This window comes from Hylobates moloch, unplaced genomic scaffold (assembly GCF_009828535.3).
Source record: "Hylobates moloch isolate HMO894 unplaced genomic scaffold, HMol_V3 SCAFFOLD_17, whole genome shotgun sequence".
NCBI lineage: Eukaryota > Metazoa > Chordata > Mammalia > Primates > Hylobatidae > Hylobates > Hylobates moloch.
Window position 1 is genome coordinate 43,386,651 of NW_026652292.1, and position 13,034 is coordinate 43,399,684.

A 13,034-nucleotide genomic window follows, 5' to 3' on the forward strand; every position below is an offset into this window, starting at 1 on the left:
GCTGGAGTGCAGTGGCGCGATCTCGGCTCACTGCAAGCTCCGCCTCCCGGGTTCACGCCATTCTCCTGCCTCAGCCTCCCGAGTAGCTGGGACTACAGGCGCCCGCCAACACACCCGGCTAATTTTTTGTATTTTTAGTAGAGACGGGGTTTCACCGTGTTAGCCAGGATGGTCTCGATCTCCTGACCTCGTGATCCGCCCGCCTCGGCCTCCCAAAGTGCTGGGATGACAGGCTTGAGCCACCGTGCCCGGCCTTAAAGTGTGGTTTTCATGTGAGCATTTATATTATTTTATTTATTTATTTTATTTTTGAGATACAGTCTCGCTCTGTTGCCCAACTGGAGTGCAGCGGTGTGATCTCTGCTCACTGCAACTTCCACCTCTGAGGTTCAAGCGATTTTCTTACCTCAGCCTCCCGAGTAGCTGGGACTGCAGGCATGTGCCACCTTGCCCAGCTAATTTTTTTTTGTATTTTTAGTAGAGACGGGTTTTCACCACGTTAGTCAGGCTAGTCTTGAACTCTTGACCTCAAATGATCTGCCCACCTCAGCCTACCAAAGTGCTGGGATTACAGGCGTGAGCCACTGTGCCAAGTCCATGTAAGCATTATTAATGCCTGAGGTCTTCACTGAATCTCTCCAGTCTACAGGTAGCAACTTGAATATCTCCAAGGTCTGTGTGAGTTTTGGGATTATTTAACTGTTAGTACCTTGGCAGTTATTCTTTGTCCAATCTGTGGAATTTTCGTTTATGCATTTCCAGATTAGCATTCCACAAAGACTGGAAAAGACCTCTCTGGAGATTTCTGGCTCTTTCTCTACATTGCTTCCTCTTCTCTAGTACTTTGCTCTGAAAATTCTAGCTACTTCAATCTCCAAGGTCATATTTCTGACTCCTTAGCTAAACAAGACTGCTGGGCTGTGCTTGGTTTATTTTTCTCATGTCACAGATTAAAAATGATCTTTGGACAGGGTTCAACTCATTTTTCCCCCATTTCTCTAATGCCATACTTCTGTTGTTGTTTTGTACATTTTGTCCAGTTTGAAGTCAAGCTACTTTTTCATGAGCAAAGACTTAGACTACAGTATACATATGTTCCTTTACTTATGATGGTTCATCTTATGATTTTTCTACTTTATGGTGGGTGTATTGGGGTATTAAATGCCTTTTCAACTTATGATATTTTCAATTTATGATAGTTTTATTGGGACATAATCACATTTTAAGTCAAGAAGCATCTGTTGTTGATTTGTGGGAGCCCACTGCAATGTTTGAATATAATATTTAAAATTCATGATTTGTGAAGCTGTCTCATTTTATAAATTGTATTGAGACAATGCAAAGTTTGTACAAGTAGGAACTGATAAAAATGACTACAATCTACAATGACTCAAAGTGTTGTGTAACAGCACTACCACCAAATAATGTAAAATCTTGATTATGACAATATATTTAGTATTTTTTTGAGAAGGCAGAAAAGTAAATTATATATGATACATAATAACTTACACTTACGTATATCTCTATTTTATTACTAATATGAGTATCCTTGACCCATCAACAGACCTAACTAGACATGTACAATAATAATTAAATCCAGTTGTCTTTGACATTTTGCTAGGTTTTAATCATATTAAAATCATTGCTTTATAGATTTTTAATTTTTTGGTTATGAAGGTTTGTTCTTCAAGGTGAGGACAAAAACTCATTTTAACAGCTCATTAGTTTGATTTTAAATATTTCGTAATGTAGTACATAGGTATCCACTTGTTTTCCTGCCCCCGTTCTGTTAATGTTAGGGGTAGGCCTGTGGAAGAAGCGGCAGCAGCAACAAAAGTTAGGAGGCTTGTATCACACAGATAATTTGTCATGTCTGAGAAAGCTAAATTGAAAGCCATTTTTGGGGAAGGGTAATAAGCAACAATATTTCCACTATGGACTCTGCAAAAGTCTTCAGGTATATTTAAGGCAGAACGTTATATAGGTTAGCATGATTTCATATTTACCTAAGTTTTTTTTTTTTGAGATGGAGCCTCACCGTGTTGCCCAGGATGGAGTGCAGTGGCACAATCTCGGCTCACTGCAACCTCCACCTCCTGGGTTCAAGCGATTCTCCTGCCTCAGCCTCCTGAGTAGCTGGGGGACTACAGATGTGTGCCACCATGCCCGGCTAATTTTTTAAATTTTCTTAGGGATGCAGGTTTCACCATGTTGGCCAGGCTGATCTCAAACTCCTGATCTCAGGTGATCCACTCACCTTGGCCTCCCAAAGTGCTAGGATTACAGGCATGAGTCACTGTGCCCAGCCCCTAAAAGACTTAAAATCTTAAAATTTTCAGGTACAGCCATACTCTCTTCCCCAACAATGTTTTTTCCTTACTCTGGATTTCTTTGAGCCCTTCGTATTTGATTATGTTATTTAACCAGAAACTTAATACAATTACAATGAATTATTGTATAACTAATAAGTTATAATATTGTATAACTAATAAGCTGCAGGAACTATCTCACAGGAAAATAATAATAATCTTAATATTTACTATAATTAAGGACTCAATTTGTGCCAGGCCTGGTGTGAAGAGTTTTATGTCAATCATTTCTATTTACCATACCTTGATTAGAAGAATCTATTCCCCTCATGCTAATAAAAGACGGCAACAACAAGGTTCAGGGAAGTTAAATAATTTTCCCAAGGCTACAGTGCTGTCAGAAATTAGCAAGCCAGGATGCAAATCTAAATTAGTTTGACTCTCAAGTCCACTAAATTTCCAATATTCTAAGGAGCTATCAACATCAGGTGCAAGTCTCTTAGGCCACCCCGATCATGCTGAGGGCTGGAGGACTTACTCCCTAAGAGGAGGGATCATGGTGGATGGGAGGCAGGACTAGATTGTAGCTCCGACTCAGGTAGACAGAGCAGTGTGTGGAGGCTTGCGTCATGAATTTTTGCTCCAGAATGACTGTAGGAATAAATCAGGAAACCTGGGAGTACCCACAGACCTCTCTGAAGGAAGTGGATTGCTCCTGTAGGACCCAGGAAACACTCCAAATACTGTACTGGTATCCCCAGAGGAGAGACCCACAGATGGTTTATATAACAGGACTCTGTGCAGACAACCGCTAGTACCAGCCCAGAGCCTGGTAGACTTGCTGGGTGGCTAGATCCAGAAGAGAGATAATAATCACTACAGCTTGGCTCTCAGGAAGCCACATCCATAGGAAAAGGGGGAGAGTACTACATCAAGGGAACACCCTGTGGGACAAAAGAATCTGAACAACAGCCTTCAGCCCTAGACCTTTCCTTTGATAGCGCCAATCCGAATGAGAAGGAACCAGAAAACCAACTCTGGTAATATAACAAAACAATGTTCTTTAACATCCCCCCAAAAATCACACTAGCTCATCAGCAATGGATCCAAGCTGAGAAGACACCCCAGATATACCTGAAAATAAATTCAAGAGGTTAGTTATTAAGCTAATCAGGGAGGCACCAGAGAAAGGTGAAGCCCAATGTAAGGAAATTTTTAAAAATGACACAAGAAGTGAAGGGAGAAATAATGAAATAGATAGCAAGAATAAAGAGCAATCAAAACTTCAGGAAACAATGGACACACTTAGAGCAATGCAAAATGCTCTGGAAAATCTCAGCAATATAATCAAACAAGTAGAAAAAAGAAATTTAGAGCTTGAAGACAGGGTCTTTGCATTAATCCAATCAAAGACAAAAAAGAATAAGAAAATATGAACAAAGCCTCCAACAAGTCTGGCGTTACATTAACCAACCAAATCTAAGAATTCTGAAAGTTTGGAAAACATATTTGGGAAAATAATCTAGGAAAATTTCCATGGCCTTGCTAGAGACCTAGACAACCAAATACAAGAAGCACAAAGAACACCTAGGAAATTCATCACAAAAAGATCATCACCTAGACACATTGTCAACAGGTTATCTAAAGTTAAGACAAAGGAAAGAATCTTAAGAGCTGTGAGACAAAAGCACCAGGTAGCCTATACAGGAAAGCCTATCAGATTAATAGCAGATTTCTCAGCAGAAACTGTACAAGCTACTAGGGATTCTATCTATCTTCAGCCTCCTCAAACAAAACAATTATCAGCCAAGAATTGTGTATCCAGTGAAGCCAAGCTTCATATATGAAGGAAAGATACAGTCTTTTTCAGATGAACAAATGCTGAAAGAATTCACCACTACCAAGCCACCACTACAAGAACTGCTAAAAAGAGCTCTAAATATTGAAACAAATCCTGGTAACACATCAAACAGAACCTCTTTAAAGCACATATCTCACAGGACCTATAAAACAAAAATACAATTTAAAAAACAAAAAACCAAAGTATACAGGCAACAAATAGTACAATGAATGGAATGGTACCTCACATCTCAATACTAACATTGAATGTAAATGACCAAAATGTTCCACTTAAAAGATAAAAGAATTACAGAATGGATAAGAATTCACCAACCAACTATCTGCTGCCTTCAGGAGACTCACCTAACACATAAGGACTCACATAAACTTAAGGTAAAGGGGTGGAAAAAGACATTTCATGCAAAAGGACACCAAAAGCAGGCAGGATTCTTATATCAGATAAAACAAACTTTAAAGCAACAGCAGTTAAGACAAAGAGGAACATTATATAATGATAAAAGGCCTTGTCCAACAGGAAAGTATCACAATCATCAACATATATGTGCCTAACACTGGAGATCCCAAATTTATAAAGCAATTACTAATAGACTTAAGAAATGAGATAGACAGCAACACCATAGTAGTGGGAGACTTCAATACTCCACTGACAGCACTAGACAGGTCATCAAGACAGAAAGTCAACAAAGAAACAATGGATTTAAACTATACTCTGGCACAAATGGACTTAACAGATATATACAGAACATTCCATCCAACAGCTGCAGAATATACATTCTATTTGACAGTGCATAGAACTTTCTCCAAGATAGACCATATGATAGGCCGCAAAATGAGCCTCAATAAATTTAAGAAAATTGAAATTATATCAAGCACTCTCAGACCACAGTGAAATAAAACTGGAAATCAACTCCAAAAGAAACCTTCAAAACCATGCAAATACATGGAAATTAAATAACCTGCTCCTGAATGATCACTGGGTCAAAAATGAAATCAACATGGAAATTTAAAAATTCTTTGAACTGAACAACACAATCTATCAAAACGTCTGGGATACAGCAAAGGTGGTGCTAAGAGGAAATTCAAAGCCTCAAACACTTACATCAGAAAGTCTGAAAGAGCACAAACAGACAATCTAAGGTCACACCTCAAGGAACTAGAGAAACAAGAAAAAAACCAAACCCAAAACCAGCAGAAGTAAGGAAATAAGCAAGATCAGAGCATAAATAAATGAAATTGAACTCCCCAATACAAAAGATAAATAAAACAAAAAACTGATTCTTTGAAAAAATAAATAAAATTGATAGACCACGAGCAAGATTAACCAAGAAAAGAAGAGAGAAAATCCAAAAAAGCTCAATAAGAAATGAAATGGGAGATATTACAACTGACATCACAGAAATACAAAAGATTATTCAAGGCTACTATGAACACCTTTACACACATAAACCAGAATACCTAGAAGAGATGGATAAATTCCTGGAAAGACAGAACCCTGCTAGCTGAAATCAGGAAGAATTAGATAACCTGAACAGACCAATAACAAGCAGTGAGATTGACATGGTAACTTAAAAGTTACCAACAGCAAAAAAGTCCAGGACCAGACAGATTCACAGCAGGTTCCTACAGACATTCAAAGAATTGGTACCAATTCTACTGACACTATTCCACAAGATAGAGAATGAGGGAACCCTCCCTAAATCATTCTATGAAGCCAGCATCAACCTAATACCAAAACCAGGAAAGGATATAACCAAAAAAGAAAACTACAGACCAATATCCCTGGTGAACGTAGATGCTAAAATTAACAAAATACTAGCTAACTGAATCCAACAACATATGAAAAAGATAATCCACCCTGATCAAGTTGGTTTCATACCAGGGATGCAGGGATGGTTTAACATATGCAAGTCAATAAATATGATACACCACATAAAGAGAATTAAGAACAAAAATCACATGATCATCTTAATAGATGCAGAAAAAGCATTCAACAAAATCCAACATGCTTTTATGATTAAAACTCTCAGCAAAATCAGCGTACAAGGGAAATACCTCAATGTAATAGAAGCCATCTATGACAAACCCACAGCCAACATAATACTGAATGGGGAAAAGTTGAAAGTATTCCCTCTGAGAACTGGAAGAAGACAAGGATGCCCACTCTCACCACTCCTCTTCAACATAGCACTGGAACTCCTAGCCAGAGCAATCAGACAAAATAAATAAATAAATAGATAGATAAATAAATGGCATCCAAATCAGTAAAGATGAAGTCAAACTGTCACTGTTTGCTGATGGTATGATTGTTTACTTAGAAAATCCTAAAGACTCCTCCAGAAAGCTTGTAGAACTGATAAAAGATTCCATAAAGTTGCCGGATACAAAATTAATGTACCCAAATCAGTAGCTCTGCTATGCACCAACAGCAACCAGGCTGAGAATCAAATCAAGAACTCAACCATTTTTTACAATAGCTGCAAAAAAACAAAATACTTAAGAATATACCTAACCAAAGAGTTGAAAGAACTCTGCAAAGAAAACTACAAAACACTGCTGAAAGAAATCATAGATGACACAAACAAATGGAAACACATCCCATGCTCATGGATGGGTAGAATCAATATTGTGAAAATGACCACACTATCAAAAGCAAGCTACAAATTTAATGCAATTCCCATCAAAATACCACCATCATTCTTCATAGAACTATAAAACAATTCTAAAATTCATATGGAACAAAAAAAGAGCCTTTATAGCCGAAGCAAGACTAAGCAAAAAGAAAAGTCTGGAGGCATCACATTACCTGATTTCAAACTATACTGTAAGGCCATAGTCACCAAAACAGCATGATCCTGGCATAAAAATAGGCACATAGACCAATGGAACAGAATAGAAAACCCAGAAATAAGCCTAAATACTTGCAGCCAACTGATCTTCAACAAAGCAAACAAAAACATAAAGTGGGGAAAGGACATCCTTTTCAACAAATGGGGCTTGGATAATTGGCTAGCCACATGTAGGAGAATAAAAGTTGACCCTCATCTCTCACCTTATATAAAAATCAGCTCAAGATGGATTAAAGACTTAAACCTAAGACCTGAAACTATACAAATTCTAGAAGATAACATTGAAAAAACCCTTCTAGACATTGGCTTAGGCAGGGATTTCATGACCAAAAACCTAAAAGCAAATGCAATAAAAACAAAGATAAATAGTTGGGACTTAATTAAACTAAAGTGCTTTTATCTGGCAAAAGGAATAGTCAGCAGAGTAAACAGACAACCCACAAAGTGGGAGGAAATCTTCACAATCTATACATCTGACAAAGGACTAATATCCAGCATCTACAATGAAGTCAAACAAATCAGCAAGAAAAAAACAAACAATTCCATTGAAAAGTGGGCTAAGAACATGAATAGACAATTCTCAAAAGAAGATATACAAATGGCCAACAAACATATGAAAAATGCTCAACATCATGAATGATCAGGGAAATGCAAATCAAAACCACAATGCAAATGCAATACCATCTTACTCCTGTAAGAATGGACATAATCAAAATATCAGAAAATAGTAGATGTTTGCGTGGATGCAGTGAACAGGGAACATTTCTACACTGCTGGTGGGAATGTAAATTAGTACAATCACTATGGAAAACAGTGTGGAGTTTCCTTAAAGAAATAAAAGTAGAACTGCCATTTGATCCAGCAATCCCAGTACTGGGTATCTACCCAGAGGAAAAGAAGTTGTTATACAAAAAGGATACTTGCACACTCATGCTTACAGCAGCACAATTTGCAATTGCAAAAAACATGGAATCAGTCCAAATGCCCATTAATCAATGAGTGGATAAAGATATCATGGTGTATACATATATATACACATATATATGTGTATATATATGTATATATATATAATGGTATATATATATAAAATGGTATATATATATACATATATAATGGAATATATATATAATGGAATACTACTCAACCATAAAAAGGAATGAATTAATGACATTCGAGGCTACCTAGATGAGATTAGTGACTATTATTCTAAGTGAAGTAACTCAGGAATGGGAAACCACATATTGTATATTCTCACTCATAGGTGGGAGCTAAGCTATGAGGATGCAAAAGCATAAGAATGTTTTGGGGGAACCAGCCCCCAATATTTCAGCATAGGTTCTTTCTATTTTCCCTAAGTGTTGGCCGGTCTGAGAAATAAAGGGAACGAGTACAAAGAGAGAAATTTTACAGCTGGGCCTCTGGGGGTGCCATCACATATGGTAGGACTGTGATGGTGATGCCGAGCTGCAAAATCAGCAGGTTTTCATTAGGGATTTTAGAAAGGAAGGGGGTGTACGAACAGGGAGTAGGTCACAAGGATTACATGCTTCAAAGGGCAATAAAGATCACAAGGCAAGGCAAAATTAGAAATACTGATGAAGGCCTATGTCCCACTGTGCCCGCATTGTCTTGATAAACATCTTAACAGGAAACAGGGTTTGAGAGCAGAGAACCGGTCTGATTAGAATTTACCAGGCTGGAATTTTCCAATCCCAGTAAGCTTGAGGGTACTGCAGGAGACCAGGACGTATTTCAGCCCTTATCTCAACCGCATAAAACAGACACTGCCAGAGCGGCCATCTATAGACCTTCCCCCAGGAATGCATTCCTTCCCCAGGTTTATTCCTTGCTGGGAAAAGAATTCAGCGATATTTCTCCTACTCGCTTTCTGCAGAAAGAAAAATATGGTTCATTCTGCCGACCCCACAGGCAGTGAGACCTTTATCCTCCCTCGTTCCCTGAAAATCACTGTTATTCTGTTCTTTTTCAGGGTGCACTGATTTCATATTGTTCAAACACCCATGTTTTACAATCAGATTTCATATTGTTCAAACACATATGTTTTACAAACAATTTGTACCATTAACACAATCATCACAGGGTCCTGAGGCAACACACATCCCCAGCTTACGAAGATGACGGGATTAAGAGATTAAAGTAAGACAGGCGTAAGAAATTGTAAAATTATTAATTTTGGGGACTAATGAATGTCCATGAAATCATGACAATTTATGTTCAGATATTACAGTAAAGACAGGTGCAAGAAATTATAAAAATATTAATTTTGGGGAACTAATAAATGTCCATGAAATCTTCACAATTTATGTTCTTTTGCCGTGGCTTCAGCTGGTCCCTCCGTTCGGGGTCCCTGACTTCCCACAATAAGAATGACATAATGGACTTGGGGAATCAGGGGGAAAGGGTGGGAAGGGGCTGAGGGAGCAAAGACTACAAATAGGGTTCAATGTATACTGCTTGGGCGATGGGTGTAACGAAATCTCACAGATCACCACAAAAGAACTTACTCATGTAACCAAACACCACCTGCTCCCCCAATAACCTACAGAAACAAATTTTTTTTTAAAATCAGATGCTAAATTTTGATTATTTAACTTTTCCTGGATCTTTAAGACTGACCAAAATTTTATCAGTTTTCAAGGTCATTTGAATTCAGACACAATAATAAATAATTTACTTATTTTATGACGCTTAGTAATTTATGGGGGGGCTTGAAATTTCAGTTACCGTAGAATGATGGTACCCTGGTAAGTGTACAACTCCCAGAGGTAGAATTGTGTGTGATCAAATTTTTATTTTATTTACTTGTTCCGTGATTAAGGGATTCTGGGGACTGACTTCATATAAACTTAACTTTCAAGGGTCTGGTTTTACAGATTGGATGCTCATGTTCTGTAACTAATGAGTTTCCCTGTAAACAAATCTACCTGAGAAGTTAAATTATAAACAAAGATAGTTTGCTCATTAGCAGGAATCTAACCATAGATGGAGCACCTCATTTTTGGCAGTTTACACATTAGATTGATCATTTAATTAAGAAATCACGAAGGACATAACTTGACCTAAGTAACACAGCTAAGCAAGTAGAAAATTTGAGATTTTAACCAAAGTTTGTCTAATGTCCCAAGGTGATATTCTTGACTAGGCGAATTGCTTTTCACAGTAGGGGATCTAATGAATACTCCCTTGCCCAGTGTCTACCATGTAATATCCTTTTTTTTTTAAAACTAAGGACAGTAGCATTTTCTTAATCCTGTACATTCTATTTAAAGTTGACCCTTGAACAACTTGGGCTTGAACTACATGGGTCCACTTATATGTGGATTTTTTTCAACCAAACCGATCACCACATATACCTAGGGATGCCTGTACTGTAGACTCAAATTGAGGTCTCTTAATGAGGAAGAGTTAATAGGTACTAAATAAATGTACACTGAATCAATGAATATATTGACTCACATTAGCTATTTTGAGGAGGCAATTTGATGAATTGTCTCAGAAAAGAACACATTTGCATATATTTACTAAATTATGATATTATATACTAAATTACAATATTATACTAAATATAATATCATTGAGTCCTGGACCCCCAGACTTTGCCAGTGAAATCTGTATGAGAACCTTTGCACTCAGAGCTGTGGAAGGCAGTGTTGTTTATTTCATTATTATTATTTTTTTTTCCTCAACTCATTTAAGGTGGAGTTTATCTCATTATTAATGTTGCTACTCTGAGAGCTGTATAGCCTCCATTTCCTCTTGTTTGGAATCCTAAGTAAAAAAAATACAGAAGTGTTTAATTCATTCATTCCAATGAATATTACTGAGGCACTGACGTGTACAATGCCTTATTTTCCTTTTTCTTTCTTTTCTTTTTTCTGTGTGAGAGAAAAAAGCCTACAATGCCTTATTTTTCAAATAGAACTCCTACTTCCCCTCTACCCCAAGCTTGCTTTTCCTTGTGTCCTTCCTGTCTCATCAACTTGCAACCTCTTTTTTAGTAGCTTTAAGTCAGAAAATCTACAGTCATCCTTGACTTCACTCTTTCACACACACCCCACAAACAATCAATCACCAAATCTTACTGCCTCTGTCTTAAAAATATATCCAGAATCTGATCTGTTCTCACCACTTCCACTTGTACCAACCTGGTCTGAACCATGTCACCTCTCACTGAATGAATTACTACAGTTGCCTCCTGACTGTTCTTTACCTCATCTGTCTTCTAAGACCTTAACTCTTTAAATCCCTCTTCCCCTTGCTTCCTCTAACTTAGCCACAGTGGTTTCTCTGCTTTTCATTAAACACACCAACACAGTCCTGTCTTTGCACATATTGTTTTCTTGCTGGGCAAACTCTTTCCCTGGAAGTGGGCATGGCTACCTCTGTGTCTATATCCAGGTCTCTGCTAAATGAGACCTTTCCTGAAAACCCCATCTAAGATAGTCCTGCCCCACACCATATCATTTTCTATTTCTTTCCCTTGTTTTCTTCTTTATCATATTGTGTCCGGAATTGGTGGGTTCTTGGTCTCACTGACTTCAAGCATGAAGCCGCGGACCCTCGTGGTGAGTGTTACAGCTCTTAAAAGCAGTGTGGACCCAAAGAGTGAGCAGTAGCAAGATTTATTGCAAAGAGCGAAAGAACAAAGCTTCCACGGGGCGGAAGCGGACCCGAGCGGGTTGCCGCTGCTGGCTTGGGCAGCCTGCTTTTATTCTCTTATCTAGCCCCACCCACGTCCTGCTGATTGGTAGAGCCCAGTGGTCTGTTTTGACAGGGTGCTGATTGGTGTGTTCACACACCTTGAGCTAGATACAGAGTGCCGATTGGTGTGTTTACAATTTGTGAGCTAGACATAAAGGTTCCCCACATCTCCACCAGAGCAGCTAGATACAGAGTGTCGATTGGTGCACTCGAGCTAGACACAGGGTGCTGATTGGTGTATTTACAATCCCCGAGCTAGACATAAAGGTTCTCCACATCTCCACCAGACTCAGGAGCCCAGCTGGCTTCACCCAGTGGATCCTGCACCAGGGCTGCAGGTGGAGCTGCCTGCCAGTCCCGCGCAGTGCGCTTGCACTCCTCAGCCCTTGGGTGGTCGACGGGACTGGGTACCGTGGAGTAGGGGGTGGCGTTCGTCGGGCAGGCTCGGGCCGCACAGGAGCCCATGGAGGGGGTGGGAGGCTCAGGCATGGCGGGCTGTAGGTCCCGAGCCATGCCCCACGGGAAGGCAGCTAAGGTCCGGTGAGAAATCGAGCACAGTGCCGGTGGGCTGGCACAGCTGGGGGACCCAGTACACCCTCCGCAGCCGCTGGCCTGGGTGCTAAGCCCCTCACTGCCCAGAGCTGGCAGGGCCGGCCGGCTGCTCTGAGTGAGGGGCCCGCCAAGCCCACACCCACCCGGAACTCCAGCCGGCCCGCAAGCGCCGCGCACAGCCCCGGTTCCCGCTTGCGCCTCTCCCTCCACACCTCCCTGAAAGCTGAAGGAGCCAGCTCCTGCCTTGGCCAGCCCAGAAAGGGGCTCCCACAGTGCAGTGGTGGGCTGAAGGGCTCCTCAAGTGCCACCAAAGTGGGAGCCCAGGCAGAGGAGGCGCCGAGAGCACGCGAGGGCTGTGAGGACTGCCAGCACGCTGTCACCTCTTAATAATCAACATCTGAGTGCTTATGTATTTATTACTTTATTTATTGTCTTTCCCACCTTATTAGAGTGTATGCTCCACAAGGGCAGAAATTAGTTTTGTTACCTATTGACTCTGCAATGCTTAGAAGAGAGCCTGTCACTTAATATTTACATATTTGTTGAATGAATGACTATGCATGGTATCAAACTGAATGCTAGAGATACGGTAATGGACAAGTAATGGGCAACATAGACACGGTTCCTGATCTCATGACATTTACAGTTCCTACAGGGGAAATAGATATAAAGAATTAATTACATAACATTTAATTATTATGGTTATAAACATGAAGGCATCATTGACCACTCTGGCTGAAGGTCT